Source organism: Ictidomys tridecemlineatus, unplaced genomic scaffold, assembly GCF_052094955.1.
Source record: "Ictidomys tridecemlineatus isolate mIctTri1 unplaced genomic scaffold, mIctTri1.hap1 Scaffold_85, whole genome shotgun sequence".
NCBI classification, from domain to species: Eukaryota; Metazoa; Chordata; class Mammalia; order Rodentia; family Sciuridae; genus Ictidomys; species Ictidomys tridecemlineatus.
The window spans coordinates 388438-413309 of record NW_027526100.1 but is presented as its reverse complement, the minus strand read 5'-3'; the positions used below and the strand labels follow the sequence as shown (position 1 = coordinate 413309).

General features: G+C 34.4%; 1 pseudogene; it reads left to right on the top strand.

The window, feature by feature from the left end:
- LOC144374740 (growth factor receptor-bound protein 14-like) overlaps window positions 1-17769 on the top strand; it is an 80932-nt pseudogene extending 63163 nt beyond the window's left edge.
- The last annotated feature ends 7103 nt before the right edge of the window (window positions 17770-24872 follow it).

The window sequence follows — 24872 nt, the reverse complement described above, 5'->3', positions numbered from 1 at the left end:
TTCCTGAACTCACTCAGTATTCTCTGGTATTTCATAAAGATAACTTTTAGTATTTCCAATACAATATGATTTTAATCTATTAGTCAGGCATATCTACCATAGATTTGTTTCCTGTGGGCTTTTCAATATGAGCATGCTTTATTTTCATACTTCAGAATATTTTAGAAATATGATTAATCCCCAGATGTTTTTCTGAAGGCTGCTTCTATGCCACTGGGTTACACAGAGCCCCCCTGCATCTGAATGTTGGGGTAAATGACAACCTCAGGACTCCCAACTCTCAGCTCCCTGTAGGCTTCACCATTGTATTGTGATTCGGTGGTGGGGTGGAGGTTTTCTTCTATCTCCTTTCCCAAATTCTCCTCTAACATAGTTATATTGCTTTGATGCTAAATTATAAAAACAAGAAAAATTGTAGGCTTTGGAATTAGATAGTCCTGCATATGCCCCTGACCTCTTCTCTCCACTGAGGCAATGTCTTCCCTTTTTAAAAGGTTTCTTCTTTGTCTAGTGTGACCTCCATGACTCTCTTTTTAAAATTTAAATGGCAATATGTAAATCAATGGAAGGGTAACTGATGTGATACAGCAATCTGTATACGGGGTAAAATTGGGAGTTCATAACCCAATTGAATCAAACTGTGAAATATGATATATTAAGAACTATGTAATGTTTTGAATGACCAACAATAAAAAAAATTAATTGGTTTGGTTTAATAACTTGGAAAGCACTCAAACTAAAAAAACTACTTGCCTGTTTTACATGTCAATTAATTAATATCTGTAGCTGATTAAATTAAAAAAACATTTAGTAAATTACTTTAAAAATGTAAATATGTACTATTGGTCTTTCCCTGAATAGACTTTAAAAATAAAGTACATTTTTGTAGTTAATAATTTCTCTTACTTTCAGTTCTTCCATTTGTTTATTCATAGGGATTTCTATTTTCTTCTTTTAATGAGACACTAATGCACTTCCAGTGTCTTATTAAGGACACTGAGCATGGCCACACACACAGAGTGACTCCCTTCCATTCTCCTTTCCGTGACCAATGTGTGCCCCCATCTCAGTTAATTACTGCTGTATAACCCAGTCTTCCAAACCTTAATGGTTTAAAGGACCCACCTGCATTTTGCCAACCATTTTGAGGGGCAGGGATTTAAGAAGAGTTTGCTTCATCTCTTTGACTCAGTGGTTAGAGAAGATTCAAGGTCCCCTTCTAAGCTGTCCCTTTTACCACACATTCTGTGACACTCAACTCCTGTCCTCTCTTTCTCCTTCTGTGAGGCGTTTCATCTTCCAGAGTTTTTCCAGTTTCACTGGGCTTCTCACCCATGGGGATTTCCAGATAATCACATTTCCTGTGTGGAATCTGACTTGCAGAAGTCAAGTTGGTTTGAAAACCATCAGGCTAGGATATATCTAGAACTGGCAAAGGGTTACTTCTACAATTTTATTTTGGTCCAAGCAGTGATAGGCTTACACTGATTCAGGGTGGAAGGAGAAACAAAATCCGACTTTTCATGGTTTAAAGCCAAGATGCAATTGCAGAAGGACACATGGGATGGGAAATATGGTTGCAGTCCTCTTTGGAAAAAAACCAGCCTGCCATACTGCCCCATGACAGAACTATGGAAGATAAGAGGTTGTGTATTCTCATCATCAAAGTGAAGTTGGCTCAAATTCTTGTCTTTAATAATAGAATCAGGATTGTAATCTTCTATGGTATAACACAAGGAAATCAATAGGTAAACCTGTCAACTCACACACACACACACACAAAAAAAAAAAAAAACATGGGAAAGGATGAGAAGTATAGGACTTCACTCTATAGATGATATCCAGCTTTACAAATAGACAATCAACTAGTTTATAATTTTGATGTTTGATATTGATATTGTTCAGTTTTTCATACTTACATTTGATTGCTAAAAGGCTACAAAATCATTGTTTCCATAATATTAGGGGAGAGTCTAATTTTTTCTTCCGGATATTTCTAAGTTCAAGCACATATACTGAACTCCATGGCTTCTTTCATGCAGAAGAACAGGGAAAGAAATCCTGGAAAAAATTTACATCCTTCTATGAAGATATGGTTTATATTTTTCTACTAAAGGAACATCAAAGGTAAATTAAGTATCTGTAACATGTTATGTAAGATTATTAGTTGTAAATTAAAACAGACTTTTTACTTTGTTATATTTATGATTTTATTACCTGATATCAGGAGGTGGTGACATTTTTGTATTCTAAAGATTTATCATGATATGTTTAAAAATTTTTCAGTTTTATTTTAAACTAGTTTCTATACATCTTTGAGGATATCTGGATGCTCTTATTTCTGTATCACGTATGTTGTTAATTTTTCCCCACCCTGAATTTACTCCTTTCTCTCTATCCAAGACTGAAGGTTTTGAGGTCCAACATAGATTATACCTTTAATTTTCTCCCTGCACCTCCACCTTTTTTTCTTTCTTTTTGGAACTAAAGATTGGATGTTCAATGTTCAGTACCACTGAGCTATATCCACAGTCAGTTTCATATTTTGTTGTGGGGGATAGGGTCTTGCTAAGTTCTTAGGGTCTTGCTAAGTTGTTGAAGGTGGTCTTGAATTTGGAATTTTCCTGCCTCAGCCTCCCAAATTGCTGGGATTCCAGGAGTGTGACATTGTGCCCAGCTACAACTTTTCCACATATCCCAGTCATAAGACTGGGCTTGCTCACTTCTGACCTTCTCTTCATCAACATCAACAAAACAGTTAGTACACCCATCTGAGTCCTTTATTACTATTTAGTTATTTTGTGTGTGCTATTGTCTTTCCTTATGGAGATGATAAATTCCTAGAAGAATTTATGATGTTATGATCAGGGAATAATGGATGTGTTGGTTTGTTGGTATGTTAAACCTATACACACCATTACATAGGTATACATGTGGAGATAGTCACACCCATACATATGGTCTCTTAGACATGTGTATATTCCATAGCTTTTAGCACTGTCTATTCTATGTTTCTATGTATAGTCTATGACCACTAATAGTCTGTGGTTTATAAGTGTTGATATTTTGTGCAATCCATTGAGATTTTTCAAGTAATATTCCTTTGAAGATTTTCATAAGAGGGTATTTTAATTTTGTATTCATGAATTTGTTATTGTCAGTGACAACACTGTTCCTTCTTTATGAATGAACTTTCATTTCTCTGAAATAATTATACTTATAATTATTTGTGTTTGGCAATTTCCCCTGTTGTATTTCTAGGTATGTTGAAATAAGTCTGTTAAATCTTGCCTGATTGCCTGCATATACATGCAATCTGCAAACTCATATTCTTCTTTTGTGCTGGAGATGTTCATTTATTGTTTATTTGACAATTTTTCCCCATTCTCATCATTTGACCTTTTAAATTCTTAGTCTTGACCAGTTGTAACTCCAGGTATACCTTTGGCTTGTGGCTAACTCTAACCTCTGCCTTTGTCTTTACTTGGACTTCTCTTTAATTTTTTGTATCTCATAAGGATACTAGTTATGTTTAAAGCCCACCTGAATCATCTAGAATGATCTTATCTCGAGATCCTTATCTTAACCCCATCTCGAAAGACTATTTATTTTTTATTTTTTTTCCCCAAATAAGGTCCCATTCAAAGTTTCCAGGGTTAGGATATGGACATTTCTTTTGGGGCAGGAGAGCCACCATTCAACCCACCACAGAAAGCCATTGAAATAGCATTAACAAGGGAGAGAAATGGTCAAATGAGTATCTTAAGAAAATTAAGATAGGCACAGAGAGGAGTTTAAGATATCAAGAAGAGAAAGTGATAGAGGGAGAGAGAAAAACAGGGGTCAGAAATAGGGGAGGCAATGAGGAAATACTGGAGGAAAGAGGGAGAGAGAAATTGACCAGAGGTATGGATCATTAGAAGATTATTTCAGTAATCCAGAGTGGAGGTGGTGGAATCTGACCTGGAATGGACAGCATTGGGGAGAAGAGAGGAATGGCTACCATATTAAATGGCACATGGCCAGGCTGATATAAAAGAAGAGGAAGCAGTTAATAATCTTCTTAGAGAAATATTCCTGGAGAAAGAAATAAAGAAAGAAAGAAAATCAATTAAAAAATCATTAGAAGTCACTCTCTAGGAAACAGTAATCTTAGTTCAAGAAGGATGAAGCCATTATTCTCTGATTATCTTTTCTTGGGCATTTTAAACTAGTTTACAATTTTTTACATTAAAATGTTAGGATGAATAACTGTCTACTTTTATTATTAAGGTTTTAAGCTCTATCTTAACCATTTCAATGAGGCTGCTCTTTTCCTAAATGTTTCTATTATATACAGTAACATAATAGGTATATTTTAAACAAATGTTTGCTGGGATTATCATTTTACTTTAAACTTATGAGAAAAAAAAAATGGCTTCTAGAGCTGGACCTGTAGCTCAGGGGAAGAGCACTTGCTTAACATGCATGAGGCACTGGGTTCAATCTACAGTATTGCAAAAGAGGAAGAAGGGAAGACTGAGAGAAATGGCTTCTCAATCCAGTCAATCATGTTTATGTCATTCTTACCCCAGTGATTCTTGCCTGGAAGATGTGATAATGTCTCTTTAATTCCTATATTCTTACTTCTTCAAGAGGTCTCTCATTAAAACCCACATCCCCTTTTATTTTCACTTTACTCTTCATTTTCTTTCCCTCCCACTCATTAAATATATAACAGAACAGGCCGTGTTCCTTCTACAAGATTCAGGGTCTGACATTTCTATTTATAAGTGCACAATATTCTTTTAATTAGCTCATGTTTCAGTCGATATATGGAAATGTCGTTATGTTCTCTGCCAAAGGAAAAATGTGAGGATGTTAGATCTCTTCAGTGATTGTGATACAAAATGTGTAGATTATCTAAAATCAAATATAACATTTTTACCTGGCATGGAGGCTGTGTCCTGTCCTTCTCGAGGAGGAGGTTTGATTGATTTCACTTTGTAAAGATGTAACAACTGTTTGGAAGTTAATAACCTCTACTGTAAATTATGGAGATGTGTCTGTTTTAGATTTGCAGAGAAATCTCTACCTATCTTTCCATCTCTTCCCTTATACCCTCACATACATGTTTAGATTCTGCTAACCATGCCAACCCAGGCTTGTAGTGTTATGCCTTAAACAGAAGAACAAAAATTGGTCAAGACAAAAGACTCATCATGCTTCTTACTGCCTTCCAGTATTTCTCAAGTTTTGTTTTCCTTTCATTTGAATGATTGAGTTATATTGACTTCTACAGCATCACTGGACAGGGATTGTTTTATCCCATGTTCATATAAATCAGACATTTTATTATCAAATCAGTGTCTATCAAGGAATACACTTTTTAAAAAACATTACAGTAAGAGTACATTTTCCTTCTTTCCCCATTTTTCCATTAGCCCAATGCTAGATCTTTGTTATTTTCTTTTCTGTCTTTTCATCAATGGTCTTAAGATCTATGGTCATTCATTAGATTTAAGTGCTTAGGAACAGAGACATACAGATAAATTCTTGCTCTACTAGTTGTCATAGTTGAGAACACCTATTGATAAATGACAATGAAATTTCTTTGTCTTTGGATAAGGTTGCTAATATTGCTGAATATTTTCTCTCATTCTGTGTGTGTGTGTGCGCACACCCACACACACACTGCTACTAAAATTTAGTGCATATGGGATCAGTGGGATGTTATTAAAATGCAGATATTGATTCACTGGGTCTGGGGTGGGTCCTGATATTTTGCATTTTCAAAAAGATCCTAGAGGATAAAGATTTTCCTGGTCTGAGACCATACTGCTAATGGCAAAGTTTTAGAGAACAGATGTATTTTGTCCAATTTTGATTATACATTGAACCTCAGAATTAAGTACTTCTCCAAGTTATTAACCTATCACAGAATAATATGACCCAGTGATTTCCCATGACCAGTTCTAAATCTCAGAGATTTCCCAGAGAAGAAATACCTGTTCATGTTTCCACTTTGCTTTGAAAATCAGACACAGTCCACTGCCAGATAATTTCCCTGAGCTCAGCCATACGAACTTCCTTCTTGTAAAGCAAGATAGTCACACAACCCTTCTGGTTGTTTTCTGCTGTGTATTACATAGTACACAACTATGAGGCGTGGTTGTAGTCTAATAAAGCAGGACACATAGTCCCCTTCACCTTTTTCCTAACTGCTGCAGAAGCTCAAATCAACCTTCTTACCTTTATGGAGATACCATAATTTGAAACCTGGATTAGGAAAATGTGTTCAAAAGTCATTGTTTCCTACCTTCTCTCTCTGAATCCTGAAAATGATGAATAAAGAGAATAGAGAGTTTAAAATAGAATGTGTGTGTGTGTATGCCTGCACATATGCATGTGTTACATTATAAAGAAATTGTCACTTGTCAATTTTAATAAAACTGTATCAAGTTCCTGATTATTTAAGGGTGTAGTGATATACGTTTTTTAAAAATTTCTTTTATTTTTGTCATATTATATTGAAATTGTATTTAGGTAATGTTTGCCCAAGGAATACATTATGTAACATTATGAACATACAAAAAGAAATGTTGCAAAACATGTATTCATTTCAACACTCCTGTGTATTTTTTAAAAAACCACGGCATTTGCAGTTTTTCAACGAATTTGGCACTAGTGATATTTATGTATCACTGGCGGGCAAAAAAAAAAAAAAAAAACAACCCAAAAAACAGAGCACCAACTAACTATCGATTCCGCTTTAAGGTACAGGCTTAATATTTTGATAGATCAATAAAGCAAGCCTCAACCTTTTAGGTAAGCTTGAGTTTCTTTTAATTTCTTGTAAAAAAGAGACAGCTTTCTCTTATATTTAGGAGAATTTTAGTGGCTTGTATTTCAACCAGTGTTACCTTTAAAATATGCATTAAAGATAAACAATATGCTGTGGCCCTTCTAGCCTAACAAAGCAGGAGGGCCCCGAGACCTGAAAATGCTCTGTGTAGAAGAAGAGCAGAGTAGGACATGCTGGGTGACAGGAATTAGATCGCTTAAGGTAATCTCACTGGAAGCATGGATTTCTATTAAATGCTGTGAGTACCATAAAAGTTTGAAAATATCTGTAGTTCAAAATGCAAAGAAGAGTGAATCCTAATATGAATCTTTGTGGCTACATGAGAAAAAAGAAAAATAGCCACCACCAAATGCATGTATTTTTTAATATAAAAAATAAACATTTATGGAGTAAAGTGGAATGGGCTAATACTTTATCTTTTGTTTATGAAGTAATAGTCAATTTCTAGAAATTCTCTGATTTTTATTTTTGCAAGAGTATTATATCCATAGCCAGTATAACTGAATGGATGTCTCTCATATACAACTTAGTCTACGTTTATACAACATTGCTTACAATTCAGTGGGAAGTGTGTTTAAAACGTGTCTACCTGGATATGTTTCATGCAATTATTTTATGTTCCATTTAAGTGTTTTATAAATTACATTCTAGCTTAAGAATTACAACTTACTTCTAGTAGAACATCAAAAAAAATGTATAATTTTCCTATGAGCATATTTTTAAATCATCCACTTGGGTGTTAAATGAAAATTACAACTTCCATAAGCATAATTTGTTGATGAGCATTTGGAAATAAGTAAGAACCTTCTAAAGGCAGATACATGTAAAAAAGAGATATAGAACTGATTTCTTTCAGAATGTATTGAAAGCACATGTTTATTTAATTTATTTTGAAACTTACATGCCAGTAAATTTACACAACTTTACAGTTATAAAAGTAATCACTCATTTCCTTATAAAGACACTACTTTGATAATCACAATTGGGGTAAAAATCATGAAAAAAATGTTTTTTTAAAGTAAAATACAAAGTATGTCTGTGCACTTTATTTACTATCATTTACTGCCAAAGTTGACAAAATATACAAATTAATATTTTTCTTAATCCTTTGTTTAAATTAGAAGTTTCAGCATTTACCCAGATATTCTTTATAATTTATGCCTGATTACTAATATAATTTATTAACTTATAGATTTCATATTCTATGCATATATGCTATTATTCACTTATTACCACATAAAGATTTAGATTATTAACAGTATGTGTCCTAAAACTAGCTTTTTGATATATTTAGAAGTTAACATCAGAGAAATGGAGTCTTGTAGAATCCCTGAGTTCTGCCCTTTCGTTAGGCTGAAGAGTGTACACTTCACTTCATAATTGAGTTCTCAGCTTACATATTTTCTAGGTCCACTTTGGACCTAGAAGTTTTTCTGCTGCCATTTCCATATTTGCCACTTGGTAGCTCTTCAAAACATCACTAGCATCCTGGGTAAGAGAGAGATCAGGGTAAAGAAAGATAGAACAATCATAATCAGATAAGTGATCAGACTAGCTTTGAAGAAAATTTTCATTTTTCATTTAAAAAAATTTTTAAGTTGAGGTAAAATTCTAATATTAAAAATTAATCAAACTATTTTTAATGTGAACATTTCTTTGACATTTAGTGCATTCAAAGTGTGCAACCATCACTTCCACCTAATTCCAAAACATTTTCATCACCACAAAATGTACCCATTAAGCAGTATCTCAGAGAATCTCATGTGCCATAGATTTTACAAGGATACACTTTGTGATATTACAAAAAATTAAAAAAATGATGCCAATATGACAATTGACTTTCACATCACTTTTGCCATTTGTTTTACTTTTATTTAAATAGTTATTATAGACTTATTTAGACTTAGCTAGAAATTTGCCATATTTCACTTTTGCATGCACAGACTTTCTTATATAAGTGTACATATGTCTAAATATGTAGACATTGATATATGTGTATGTGTATATATATATATATATATATATATATATATGAAATGATAAATGAAATAAATTAGTCAAGATATCTGTAAAACTTCTTCCTGTTCCAAGTCTGGCTTTCCTGAATCATTTTCATCTCAGAGTCATGGATACCTGTTACTTTCCACATAATGTCTGGCTTTGCACCATCTTTGAAGAGACAAATGTTGTATTCTGAAATGCAAGTGCAAGAACCAATGAAATATGCCAAAAATTTTCTTTAATTCTTCCATCTTGGAGATGCTTAGTTTCTGGAAGATTGTTCCCTTCTTGCTTTCTCCCCTCATCTGATTATTCTCTAAGACTCTTTCAAGTCAGATTTCCAGTTCAAAGATGGTTCATTGTGTTAGATTTTTATAGCTGGTATAGTAAATTACCCCCAATTTAGAGACTAAAAATAACACAAACTTATTATCCTATATTCCTTTTTTCTTTTTCTTTTTGACAGTATTGGGGAATGAACTTGGCAATCTACCACTAAGCTATACCCCCACATTTTTATGTTTTATTTTGGTCAAGCATTTTGCTAAGTTGCTCAGGCTGCCCTCAAACTTGTGATCCTCCTTTTTCAGCCTCTCTACTTAATGGGATTGTAGGCATGTGACACTCCTCCCAGTTATTCTGTACTTCAAGTCCAGAAAGAGTCTTACTGTGTCACAGTCAAGGCTTGGCATGGCTGCTTGCCCTTTGGAGTCTTCAGGGGAGAAACCACTTCCCTTGTCCTTTCCAGCCTCGTGAGGCCACAAATATACCTTGGCTGGTGGCTATTCCTCCACTTTCAAAGACAGTAGTATCACTACAAGTCCTTCTCTTGCTACCACCTCTCTATCTCTGTCCCTTCTGCCTTTCCCTTTCACTTATAAGCTCCTGGTGATTGCATTGGGTGCATGTGGAGAAGCCAGGATAATCCTCATCCCACAGTCAGCTGGCTAGCAACCTCAGTTTCCATTTTCCATGTAGCCTAACATATTCACAGGTTCCAGGGATTAGGATGTGGACATCTTTCTGGGATGGTTATTCTACCTATCATATCAGTGTTCCCTGTTCATTTCAATGACAAAACTTTTCCAGATGATGCCAGAAATGGAGAAGGACATCCAGGAGTACCTTTAACCTGTAGCCAAGGAGAAACCAGACATGAAAGTGACACAGTCTGTCTTACATTTGAATATTAACAGATCTGGCCTCTCTTTGGAGAAATTCTAGTTACATATAGAATTGTAGAACATCAAAGACTTAGAAAAGTGGATTGCTCACATAAAATGTCCCAGTTACATATTCTCTCTTTCTCTTCCTTCAGTTAGAACTCTGACGGCTTCTCTGTTTTGGTATTTCATTCTTTTATCTGGCCCTCCATAGGACAGAGAAATGTTAAATTTGGCCCATGACTACCCTTGACAAGAGTTAAATGCCTACTAAAGGTCTTCAATGGCACCTAGGTACCTACCTAACACTGCAGATGTCAGGAACAATACATCTAGGTAGATAACCATCTTATTAGTGGGCAGCAGGTTTTTCAATGAAGAAAGTGGTCAATCCTCATGTTCCTTGTGAAAGTGTTGGTTTGAGGTTATTATCTATACTTCATAATGAACTTGACTAGGAATTAAGCCATTCTGTCTTCTTTTTAAAGTTATTGTAGGGTTAGAGTTAATTTAAAGTGAATTTCATTAGGTCCCATTAATGTCATTCAAACCTTGAATTAAATAATTTTTAAAAGTTGGGAAATAATTGGATAAAGAAGTCAGCACAGAGAATTTTAAATGAGTGTGGGTTTGTATTCATGTTAGAAGCAAAATCTTGAAATAATAATTCTCTTAATCGCCTCTCCCAATTTTTTTTGTTTGCTTAATTACCAAATATATCCACTTTGTTAGAATTGGTTTCAAGGAACTAGTAGAGGAAATAGCACTATTGAACTAGTTATATAAAATTTATCCTATGGGTAAGATTTGATTTCATGGTGTCATTCAATATTTTCTATGCAGTACTCTTTGTGTGTGTGTGTGTGTGTGTGTGTGTGTGCACGCATGCTCATGCATGTCTGTGAGTGTGTGTGTCTGTGCACCTGTGTGGGTACATGAAGGAAGCCCATTTAAGGTGGACACTCAAGTAATTGGCAGAGTAGGTGTTGCTCAGAAGTTGTGTAGACAGATATGTGGGTCACAGACCCATACCTGGTGCCAGAGGGGATGCAGGTCAATAGGGGCTGGCCTAGGTGGGCCAAAGGGAGGTGCCAGAAGGGTGGCATGGGCAGGCAAACCCACTGGGAAACCTTGAGCTAGATGGTGATGCTTAGGCTAGAGCTTGACCCAGGAAGCAGTGTTGTGGCCTGATTGGGGTTTTGAAGAACCTAAGGGCTGGCACCTTTGGGGGGGGGTGCTTTTAGACCTGCCACTGAATTGCCATCTTACTTATCATTTGGACTCTGGCAGCCCCTGGAGGCAGGCATGGAGATGGTCATTCTCCTCCAGGTGATAAGGATAGTTCATCAGGGCCAACATGGAATCAACAGCAGCACATTCTTCTTCAAAGTCATCCTCCACACCTTCCATGTATGCTTCCACTGTCAGGCCCATTTGAGACCCAGCACCTGCTGGCTCAGGTGCTGCTGGGGCCACGAGGTGACAGAACACAATGACCACCCTGCCAAAAGCCAACATCATGCAGGTGGAAGCAGTAGACGGAACAGGGCTGCTGAGACCTAACATGAAGTTCATTATATCTTCATGAAATGGAAAGAATTATGGAGTGTAGCCAAAATGTAAATAAATATGTATAAATATAAATAATTTAAAATCATAAAAATTTAAAAGCTGTCAATATAATTGCTCCCCCCCCCTCAACAAAATAACTTAAATCTAAAGAAGTAGTTTCCAGATTCAGATGAGGATTTCTTCAGGACAAGTTTGCTCATGACAGTTAACAGTCTTAATTTTTCTCAAACTAATAATCCCATTAGAATCCAGACCTCCTACTTTCCCATTATGGCCAGCTGGCTCAGTCTGTCAGATGCTGCCTCCTTCAAGTGAAGACCCCACATTTCTAATCTGCTACATTGTATTTTGAAACTCTGAAATCAGCTGGACTCCTCAGTGTTTTGGTTTTCTGAATGTGAAGCCCAAAAGTATTATGAGAATAATTATTCTTGGTTATAAGAATATGTAACCAAGAATGATATAGAGCCAAGAATTTTCCAGATAGGGCCAAATTTATAGTTTTACCAAAGAGACAAATTAATTCATCAATCATCAGAATGACAGTGAATTTTACAGTGTTGCTTAGGACATATGTGAGGTTTTTTAAATCTTTGGAATGTACAGCATGACACCTTTCCCAGATGAGCTTTCTTTTCACGAGACAAGGTACCAGTCCAAATGATTTTGCTGTAAACTATGTAAATATATAAGTAGAAACGTAAGTCTCAGTATAAAGTAATACCAGTATAAAGTAATACTAGTGAGCAAGACCTTAATTTGGGAGCCTCAGTAAAACAAACAAAGTAAAAAACATATCTTTTTAAATGCATTGTTGAAGGACATTAAAAGATTTTCTGTCAAAATTTTGGTTGCTTTACTTGTCTGTTTGAAGGAAAATCACAAAATTATTTTTTATACTGATAACATATGATTAATGAAAGAATATTTTAATTGAATTACCAGTGTAGTAAAGTAAAAGTTGTAACATTGTGTTTTTGTTTATTTATTTTGCAGTATGGCATGCAGCTGTACCAGAATTATGTGCCTCCATATCAAGGCAGAAGTGGCTGCAGTTCTCAGAGTATATTACCCATAGTAAGGATCGATTTTTGGAACCTACATTTTATTTTATATTTATACTATGTTATTTTGCTATTACATTACAATTATATACTAAAATATATTTACCATTTCCTTTTGTTAAGTAAAGTTATACTTTGTATGTATGATGTTATATTGAATTTTTTATACTTGGATAGCATATGTGTACGGTCTATGATAAAAATCATAGGACATATATGAAATATTCAATTATAATACATAATTTTATATGTTAGTAAAATATTTTAAATATTTGAAGGAATGTATATTCTATGTCATTACATCATTTGAGGATTAGATTCTTAATAAGATAATTTGTAGAAGATTTTCCTTGGCATTGTGTTTTTTAATTAATTTTCTTTGATTGTGGGTTTGCTTATTTATTTTAATACTGATTCTGAGATTGTTGTAGCCTATTATAGAGACGCCAATGATTTCAAATTTTAAAAACTGTAATATACCCATGTGTATGTTTTTACTTTCTGGCTTTCTAGCAGTAATTTTTTTTTAAGTTCCAGGTCCTTAAAAAGCAGACTGCTTTCCAGGAAATGCAAAAACTACAAGTCAAAATATAGGTCATGTATTACATTAACAATGCAGTGCTTCTCAGAGTTTTACCAAATGTAACTTGGATATTTATTTGCAGACACCCACAGGTACATCTTTTACCTTCTTTAGCACTTAATTTTAATTTCCTGTGCATTAACACAGAAATTTATTTCTGAACTTAAAGTTTATGTTCTGCAATTCTTCCTGCACTCCTTAATATTGAGTATATTAGAAATTCAGATGTATGTGCCTGTGTTACAGATCAGTTAATGCACATTTCTGAAAACTGTGTTTCCACTTAGGCTAAATATGTGTTCTTCCTGACTGTGACCAAGGGAGGTACATTTACCAACATGTAATGTGCCAGATGAAATGCTCAGTTCCAGGAATGTGGCATGAAATAATGTTGATTACGAAGCCCAATAGATGATATAGAAAAATAGCCCCTATTTTGTAGTTATGTTGCTTTAAATTATGGAAGAATAACTTTTCATCTTTGTATCATATTACTTTTAAGCCCTAAAATAAGAAACTAAAGAATGTAATGAATTTTTATAGTAGAAATCACTTTAAGGTGAATATTTTCTACAGTTTGTCAGCTTACTCTTATCTTTCAATCCATCTATATATAAAAAACTAATGAATTTTATTATCTTAATCCTTTCCTAAATCCCTCCAAATTTTCTTTTAGAATCTAGAGTTATTAGCATGGATGTGTTAATAGCAGCCAAGCGTTTGGAAGCAATTATTATTTAGTGTCCTTTTAATCATAGAAAAAAATTGTTATAAATAAAGTCCTTTCTATTTTCATTACTTTTGTTAGCATACAAGTGTGATATTATTCTTACTTTTTCCCACTGAAAGTCATTCTGCTGTTGATCATGGCATATCTGAGTTTGCTTAGCCGGTCTTTGCTTATTCAACCCCATCTGTAAATGGAACTGCTCCTTGAGTGAATCTAACTGGAATCAGGTGTGATAGGGGAAAGAGGTCCCAATGCCTCATGGTAAGGGCTTGTTCTACACAGGAGTTGTGATAATAGAAAGTATCACCTGAGAACTGTATCTATGCTATTCTTAATGTCTGTGAAGGAGACCTAGATGTTTGGGGAGGTATTTGTGTTTACTTTTGTGTGTATGGAGAGACCCACTTTTCTAGATGATTACAGTGGGATCAGTGACCTGAATGGTGCTGGTGCCCCTCATCTGTCTCTGCTGCTTTCTACTCAGGAACTATTTTCAGTGAGTTACATAGAAAAGTTAGAATAATTTAGTTACCTTTCTCAAGTAACAGTATTCTCTTTTAAACTTGTCCATATTTTGAGAAGAGAAACAAAACAACAGTTCTCATACCAAAGGAAGCACCTAGCCATAATACCATGTGACAGCCACTCATATTAATTTTTGAAATGAGAATCATCAGCAGATATTTTAGGAAGCCAGATAGATTTGGTTCATTTAAGGGTAAAGGAGGAATTCATTTAAAGGACTGTCTGTTAATATGTTCCTGGCTAGAGTGAGGAGATCCAGAGAAAATGTCTGCTCAGTTCTTTTTAGTCTTTATTTTTGACCCTGGGATAGACATGCTATGCTGCAGTTTCTTTCCTATACCTCCCACTATGTGGCACTAGAAAAAACCCTAGAAGGGACATATTGGTTGCTATTTTTACCATAAGGTGTGTGATCTTGGTTGGATCTCTGGTGTCCTGCAGTGTAAAAGAAGAGGGTAGTTGCATATCTCCTGACTCTTACATCTGGGGTGTCCTTTGGCTCTGTATGAAGCAGATGAGAGAACGATACCTGGAGAAATTTTTTGCCCTTTTTTTCAGTCATTCTGAGCTGCAGGTTTATCAAGATCCTTCAAATAGAGTGACAGAGAAAGCATGGCTAGTTGCCATGTAGTTATATTGCCTAAAAACCATTTTACATGTAAACCTCACTAAAAGTGGATACAAGCAGTCTCAGAGTCTGGCCTGGGTAATCCAGGGTACACCCAGGCTTCCCTTCTTAGAGAGAAAGGCTATGCAATTAAAATAATGGCTCATTTTGCTAGGGCCTACCCTGTTCATCCCCTAAGAAGAGCTAGAAAAATGAACAAATATTTGAGAAATACAGCCAGTTCTGAATGTTACCAGCATTGCTTTCCTATGTGAAAGAAATTGAGCTGAAAATGACCTTTGGGATTAGTCAGATTTTGCTTTACTTCCACTTCTTTGTCCACCAAAGGTAAACTATTAATTTTTCATCCACCACCTGCCATTCAGTAGACAACATTTACTACACTCCTATTTCCTCTTAGTGTAGTTATTGTAGCAAATGGAAAATTTCTTTAATTGTCGTGTATTCTCTGTTTGTCAAATAATTATGGAACATGGGATCTTATTGAACATCTGGTCCCCTGTAGGGAGAGAACAAAAGCTTGTTTATTTGTTTTTTCCTCACAGTATTTTTATGTTATCAGGAACTTCTCTTTATAGAACCCATCTTGGCATGTGAAGTTAAAGATGTTATAAAGATAAATCTATCATTAGGATCCAGTTAGATACTTTGATTTGGGCAGGTGGACACTTTCCATTAATGTTGGGAAAGCAAAAGTATATCTAACTGGTCCACAGCCCAGCACGGAAGATCACGGGGTGAGAAGGGCAAACTAAGGCGTGACAGCAAATAGAGATTACTGAGACAGCATCTGTCTGGAAAGAGCAGCTGTCAGTTATAAAGGCTCCTGTAACAAATGGAAGATTGCATGCCAGATCTCTAGAAATATAGATGGACCATGATAAGATTGTCGGCCATTATCACATGGTTTGAAGAGAAATTAACAGATGCTAATAAAATGAGATGTGTGAGGCAGTGATAACGAAACCTATTTTTTTTTCTTGAGGATAAGATTTTGTTTGAAGCCCACATTTGACTATAGTATCTTTTCCAAAGGTAGAGAGAGAGTGTGTGTGTGTGAAAGCCACAAGTCTCCAGATGCAGGTTGGCTCATAATTTACCAGTGTAATTTCACTTTGGGTTTTGTTCTTTTAGTAATTATTGAAGAATAAGTGATACACACTTTCATTTAGTTTTTTTTAAAATTTTGCTTAGTTTTAAGTTATCTTCCTAGAGTATGAGACATGTGAGACTCTTAACTAGAGCGTTTGGCAATTTTCTCTTTTTTTAGTACTCATGACTTATTGTGGGATAGCATGCCTGTTTCTTGAAAGATGATTGCAAAATAGGATGCCACTTGGCCACCCATCTCTTCAAAAATGAAAAAGTGTTTATATATTACATCATAAATTTTTTTAAAAAATTTAGTTTTTGACAGTCCTTTGTTTGTATGCGGTGCTGAGAATCAAACCCAGTGCCTCATACAAGCCAGGCAAGTGCACTACTGCTGAGCCATAACCCCAGCCCCATCATAAAAATTTTAATATAAAATCTAATATTATGTATTATTATTCTGCTAAATTTCATTTTCCAAATAAAATGAAGCTTGACATGATAAGCTTTCAAAACACATATTTCAATTTGCTCCTTTATACAACATGAGTACTATTTCTAAGAAGATGTGTATCAATCTAAGTAATAGCTTTTACATATTTTGAATCATAAAATCGTGGCTTCAAAGTTGGTGGATTTGACATAAAGTTTAATGCAGAGATGAGTTCAGAAGTGGTAGTTCTTTATAGCCAGTAGGAAGGGTTATTTCTTTCTCAGTTAGAGATTTGCCATATTAGGAGATAATGTGAAAAAGAGGTTTGTTATAGGGGAAAGACACACTTTCAAAGATTTTCATCACATTACTCAGCACTTAATTCAGTTATCCTAACAAATAGCCATTGAACTTATTTAGCAAAGTTCTCCATAGCATCATTTTATATTGAATATGTACTTTTAACTTTTTAATTTCCTGATAGCCACTTTGGGAATCCCAGTCTCAAATTGAAGCATATTGCCAGCAAAACAGTAAACAATTACTTTTGAAGATTTTCATGACTTGCACGTGTTTTCTGGTTTTTTTAGTTTTTCAAATTTTTTTTTCAGAGAAGTATATCAGAGAACTCCCTGGTAGCAATGGACTTCTCAGGTCAGAAAAGCAGAGTTATAGAAAATCCCACCAAAGCTCTTTCAGTTGCAGTTGAAGAAAGACTCGCTTGGAGGGTACTCATAATTTCACTTTCTTGAAAGGATTTTTAATTTGAATTTGTTTCACCCTCAAAACTGAGATTTGTTTTCCCATTCCTTGCTCAGAAAAAAGGATGTTTCCACCTGGGCAGTCACAGTAGCCCCACTGCCTCCTCACAGACCTCTGCCACAATAATGGGTATGTCTTCTCCTAGCCATGGTCACTGACCTGATGGGCAGCTTGACATGACTTTAGTGACATGTGTTCACTAAGTGATGAGGGACATATATGTAGTGAAATTGCAGTCACTGCAAGCAAACTTTTGTATTCATTCGTTTTATTTCTTTAGCCATCCATTGGTCCCAGCCATGGTTTCACCACAAGATTTCCAGAGATGAAGCTCAGCGATTGATTATTTAGCAAGGACTTATGAATGGGTAAGTTTGATACTTTTAGTGTTGAGTAGAATTTGGGTTTTGATTTTGGATTTGGTTTGGATTTTGCCAGTAAATAATAATCATTTATTCAGTGGACACCAAGTGTTTTTAATTTTGCTTATCATAACACAGAAGTGACTTTGTTCTGTAAGAGTGACTATCACTGAATTCTAGCAATATCTGTATAATACCCAGTACACAGAGTGTGCTTAGTATTTGTGTATAAATTAACAGAGAAGAGAATAGTATTCTTTGTTCTTGACTAGGAGCACTAATGTTATACATTCTGTGCCAATTCTAGCATTTTAGATATTAATTCATGAGAGGAAAAAACTAACCTTGTTTTTGGGTATCAATGCTTCAATTTGAACAAGTAATTAATATGATTCTAAAATGATTAACATTATGACATTATCCTATACATTGTAATTCTTTTTAGGTATAATGCAGGGTATATTAAGTAGAAATTTTTTTCTGATGTTTTCAAAGTTTGCTTTTATTTCTGTTTACATCTCTATTGCTTTTTCTCTAAATATTTACAGCTTAAAAATATGAATCTATTAAAAGAGTACTTTTTGATGATTTTTGTGTTATCTTTTAATAGAATACCATGGAGTAAACAAGAGAAGCATAAAATATTTTATGAGAGATTTATAATCTGAAGGATTTTCTTCTCACATTACTCAGTTTCAGGTACTTTAATACTGCTAAGTTCCTTCCCAAATGCAGTACAATGAGAACATTTTATTGAGGATTGGATGAGAAATGAAACCATTGTCAGTTTAAACAACTGGAGAAAGAATCTTTTATCTTCAAAGGTTGACTTAAGATGATGACAAGGGTTTGAGGAGATTTAATACTGACATTTGGGTAAAAATGCATCTTCACATGGAAGATTATTAATAACAAGTCAACATTTCATCAGAGTCTAAATAAGAAAGGATTTTAATATACTTCTCTGCTTGGAACATGGTCAATTTTTGGATATAAATTTGAACAGTGATCACAGTTACAATCCAGTGATGTCAGGAAAAGAAAAAAACAAGAAATAATGATTTAAATGTTTTAAAGATTATAATTCCCTTTATTTATGAATTTGTAACCTGGAGAAAATAGTTGTACAGAGTAATCATGCCTGTTTCTATTATTTTGGTATTCCTTTGGAAAGTTGTGAAGGTGTCAGGTAGTCCACCAGGTGGTAGTGGTGATCTGCTTGAGAGAAGGAAGACTTACTGCTCAATTTTTCCATGAAATGCCCTTTGTCCTGTCTCCCAATGATGTAATGTCAGAGTCTCACAAATAAAATGGATAATTTCATCAGACATCTGTGATGCCTCAGATTTGGCTGCCTCTTTGCCCAGGCACAGTGAGATTAGTTTTGAAGTCACCAATGGGGACCACTTACACAGTGTTTTTGCCAGTAATTAATACAAAACTGGCTTTTCACTGAATTGACAGTAAATAAGAATCCATACCCAGCAGCCTTTTTCTCTGAAACCATTAGACCACGTCTTCTTTTTGTAACCTGGCATTAATAGAGGCTTTCCCACTGCATTCTTCAAGGTTAAAGTGCACGGTTGGGTATATTTTTTTAACTTGAAACATTTTTACTTAAACATTTAATAAACAATTTTAAAGATGGATTTTAAGGATATAGCATTTCTTATTTTCTGTCGTGTAACAGTAGAAGCCAGAATCAAAAGAAGAAAGCAGACCAAGTGTAGAAAAGAGGGTAAAAATGATTTTACTGTAAGTCATTATGTCTTACACACACACACACACACACACACACACACTCACACTCATCCGTTATTCGTTTTCATCCCTTATTCTTTCTGGTAGTTACATGGTAATACCCAATTTCCCAGTGGAAAAAGGACAACATGAATTGTTGATGCCAACGAAATGTTTTGCTGGGTATTGTAAGCAAACAATGTCACAAATAGACTGTGTATTTATCATATTAAAATTACATTAGCACTGATGACAGTTCTGTAGTATGAGATTATGCTGTAACATATCATTCACCACGTTGAATAATCATACCCACTGAATACACAATTAAGGAGATCCAAGCTACAGCTTTTATGAGTACACATCCTGGGTTTGTTACATACTATGTTTCTATGAAATCTGTGAGTAAATGTAGAAACATATTGAAATTCTTCCTCTCTATTTTTACAGTTTTCTTGGTAAGGGGTAGTCAGAGTAACCCCAAAACTTTCATCCTGTCAATGAGTCATGGACAAAAAATAAAACATTTTCAAATTATACCACTAAGTAATTTGTGATTTCACATTCGTATATTGTATATGATCTTAATGCATGAGCTTTTGGAAACTTTGTTTTTCTATTGTTCCTTTTATTAAATATAATGTTAGGTGCTTGTGCTTTGACCAGAGTTAAGTTTGGCAGAAATGGTTTTATGAGCCTGAATTAATATAAGAAATACAGGAATTGTAAAAATTAAATTTATCTTTTTTCCACGAAATAAGATTTAGCAATATTGTATAGACCCCATGACATCTATTGTTAAAAGACCACTAAAGATTCTTTTTTCTGAGTTCTAACCATTCTTTTAAAAAACATTATTTTAAAACATTTTCTCTTCTCTTATCTCAAAGACATTTTTGCTATTATTGTTAGTAGTTCATTTGTTTTAAATTATTTGTATAGAAACACAGGAACTGTGAAATTGGTGGACTTTAAATAATCCTGGGAAAATGTTTAAAATATCTGTGACTCTGATTTTGGCTGGCACAACTTGCTTTGTGTTTTTGTTTTTGTTTTTGTTTTTATTTTTTATTTTTTGCTTCTGCTGTTGTGTGTCAGCATGTGCACATTTGTACTTATGTGACATGCACATTGAAATCAGGCAGAGTAAAACAGATTCAATCTACTTTCAGGAAGGTCTTATTTAAATTACTAATGCTTCCCTTTGAATTGCTTCTTTTTTAAATCATCCAGAGGCCATATAGAGTACCAACCCTGCTTCTTTGATTATTTGATCAGTGTCCCCAGCAAGTATGAGCTTTTAATGCTAGAAGACTTCTCCACAAAACAAAAAAAGTCAACTGACATTTCATTAGCATAATATTTTATTGCTTCAGAATGAATTTGCTGAAAAAATTATATGACTAGTCATTTTTAATATACTGAGGCATTAAGTAGACAATGTTTAGAAGTAGAAATTAATTTCTGTACATGGAAGCATTAAAATTTCCTGTCTACTTTTACACTGAATAGTACAGATTTCTCTCTGTTCATTGACTCAAAATTGTTAAACTATCCTAACTAAACAGAACTCTGGGAGAATTAGATGCAGAGAAAATGGAGGCATGTTTCTTATCCAAGGATCATTTGATACTTCTTTTAAATGTAAGTGAAATTAAAGAAGTGGGCATGCCATGCTATTCTCTGCACTTTCCTTAGTTTTATAAACTTGTCATTTTTGGCGTGAAGACATAGATTGCAGTGGAACAACCAATATCCTTCTGGATTCTTTACCCTCTTTACCAGCTTGTTGCTTTTCCTATTGCAGGTGGAAGATGATGGTGAAATGTTTCACACACTAGATGATGGCCACACTAGATTTATGGATCTAATCCAGCTAGTGGAGTTCTACCAAGTCAAGAAGGGTGTTCTTCCTTGAAAGTTGAAACATTATTGTTCTAGGATTGCTCTATAGCTGAACGAGGAGTTACGTGTTAAACTGTTGAAGAAAAAAGACTCAAGGGGGAAAAATATTAAAAAGAGAGAATAAATAAGGGTAAAAAACACTGTGGTAAAAGGAATATTTCACCTGCAAGTTATAAAAAATATTTCGTGCATTGCAAATAAGCAAAAACTTGGATTGGCATTACAATCATCATTTAAAATTTGTAAGTTGAAATTAAATCTTAGGAAAACATTATTTGGAGTGTTCTTTTGTGGTTTCATATATTACTGTATTTTCTTCAAATATGAATACTTCAAACATTTATCTGCTCCTTTTTAAAATATGACAGCCCTAGAATTCTCAAACACCAAATATGAAGAAGAAATCAGGTTTCAGTTTTTGCAAACTGAATTCCAGTTATACTACTTTTTTAATATTAAGAAGCATGACAAAATCTTTAGTTATTAATTAAAAGAAACTATACATTACTTGTTAATAAAACTAAAAACAATTTTCAATTGTATGTTCTCTGGTTTTATTATAGCCAAAGGATCAAATCATACTTTGTGGTAGCAGCTTAAAATTGTTTTGAAGTAAATTGTTTTTTTGTCTATAAAACTTTCATTAAAGTCATTGAATTACTAATTGTACCATAAAATCTATACTAGTATTGAACATATTAGTGGCACATTGTTAATTGCACTTTTTTCATTTCTTAATAATTGGCTGAGATTATCTATTTTTAAGAAAATTATCAAATTATTAAAAATTTTGATAATTTGCACATACTTTATGATATATAAACTATGATAACATAACATTGTCACCTTGATATTTCATGTTTAACTCATGCTTTTTCAGAACATTTGTTAGATCCTTTCAATAATAAGTCAGTAAACCAATTAAAATAGATAAAAAGAAAGATTCAAGATCTATGAGGATCCTAATAGGTAAACCTTTGTTCTTCTCTTTGTGCCCCTTTTAGTTTTTTTAGCATGGTAACATCAATATAGAAGCCAAAGATTTTGAAAACTTGAGACAGTAACCTGCCTGTTACAACTCCAAGACAATCTGGGATGTTTTTACTTTTTAGTTTTGTTTTTTTGGCTGGGTTTTGACGTTTTTGTTTTTGTTGTTGTTGTTCTATGTTTCTTGTTCCCAGTTTGGTGGGAAGAATAATCATTGTTCTTTAAAAAAAGAGGGGAAACAAAATATCAAGTAAACCTCAATGTTATACAAAATATTGCCCATCCTCTCTAACTGAGCCATGTAACAAGCTTGTGGGAAAGATAGTTTTTTAAATCAATATTTCAAAACTGCATAATTTACTTTTAGATTTAAAACTATACATTTTGTTAACAAAGCATAGAACATATTCATGAAATGTGAATAAAATCAATATCACTGAAAAATAATTACTTATTGAATTTTTAATATTCACTTTACTTCTCAGTGCAAATCTAACTCCTAAAACAATAAAACTTAGAACATTAGTCTACTATTATAAATTACTGGTCAAGGGGCTGGGGTTGTGGCTCAGTGGTAAAGCGCTTGCCTAGCATGTGTAAGGCACTGGATTTGACTCTCATCATCACATATAAAAAATAAATGAAAAAAAGGTCCACCAATAAGTAATAAAAAATTAAAAATAAATAAATAAATTACTGGTCAGGTGTCCACAAACCCTGAAAGACACAGGACTTGCTGGTAGAATAGTGGGAGGTAATCACACTTGCCCCTTTCAAACTTTCATCATGGGCCTGGGTATTTCTGATTTATTTCCAATTTATAGAAACACACTGTGTTATGAATTGGAATGCACTTTCTTGTGATATCTCCATTTCAAACAAATATCATAAAATGTAATATTTTAAATATTAAATTCTTATAATTTGATCAATTTGTGCTTATATTTGTTATTTGTGTTTCTAACTTCATTGCTAATCTAAAGTTACTATTGGGGAACTCAGATTTTATATGAAATTGCTTACTTTAATTTTAAATCAAAAGTCAAAATTACTGAGGAAAGAGTCAAGGAGTGTTTTAGTCAGCTTTTTTACTGCTGCAGCCAAAAGATCTGACAAGAACAATCAGAGGAGGAAAAGTTTATCTGGGGGCTCACAGTTTCAGAGGTCTCAGTCCATAGACAGCTGACTCCATTCTTTGGTGTCTGAGATGAGGCACAACACCATGGCAGAAGTGTGTGGTGGAGGAAAGCCATGGCCACCAGGAAGCGGAGAGAGAACAGAGCAAACTCTCCTCACCAGGGATAAAATATAAACCCCAAAGGCACATCCCCAGGTACCCACCTCCTCCAACCACACCTTACCTGACTATGGATAATCCCTGTCAGTGGATTGTTGCAGTAGATTAGTTGAAGACTCTCATAACCCAATCATTTCACTCTAAATTTCTTGCACTGTTTCACACATGAGCCTTTGGGAGACACCTAATATCTAAACCATAACACAGAGGGAAAGTATTGTTTTCTTAATTTCTTTTAAAAAGGGGTACTTGCCTCTGTGTCGCTGTGTGTGTGTATGTGTGTGTAAATTTATTATGACGTTAAATCTGAGAATGTCAGACAAATTCACAGGCACTCCAGTGTTAAAATGCATTCCCCAGAACATGTAAATTACCTTTGGAATCCATTCCATTGTGATTTAGCCATGTTATATTATTTTGCCCCAATCTGGATGGAAGTGATGACAGATTAGCTCGGTTGTCTTCTATTTCTGTTCATATGTGAGTGTTGGCATGCCTCACTCTCTCAGAAAGAAGGGAGTGCCGCAGACATCCAATCCTTGATGTTCTTTTTTATTTTCATATATTGAAGGAATAGGTAATTGTTTTGAAACATTTGGAAGAACTAATAAAACAAGACTAAAATAATTAGGGTGCTTTAATTTGGAATAATTACTTGTTTCACCTGTATTAGGAAAGTCCTGATTTATATGAGTAGACTTTTATTTCACTCTGTTTCAGGGTGTTCAGCATCAATTAATTCATGTGGTCTCTGTCTTTTGAATACCAACAAGGATAACTCTACTCTTGGTGGTTGTATTCTGGTCGGCAGATCACACTGTTCCCTGGATCCTAATTACCCTGAGGGGGAATGATTGTCATTGGCAAACGTTACAGCTTGGCATTCCAAGCTGGATTTACTGATTTAAAGCTGTTTCATTGCCAGGAGTTCTCATGCTTTGTGGTGCCTTGGTTCCATTTGGTGGTCTAGTAAAGCCTATGGACCCCTTCGATTGAATATTTTTAAATATGTAAAGTAGATAGAATTTCAAAGCACATGAACTATATAGAGACATAACTATCAATGTGGTGGAGACCCTGCTGTGCTGTGCCTTGCTATGTCTACTTCTGGTTGTATTGACTCTTGTCCATATATGTCTTACAATTTTCTGTCCTATATTAATTTGGGAATAGGTGGGTGATTC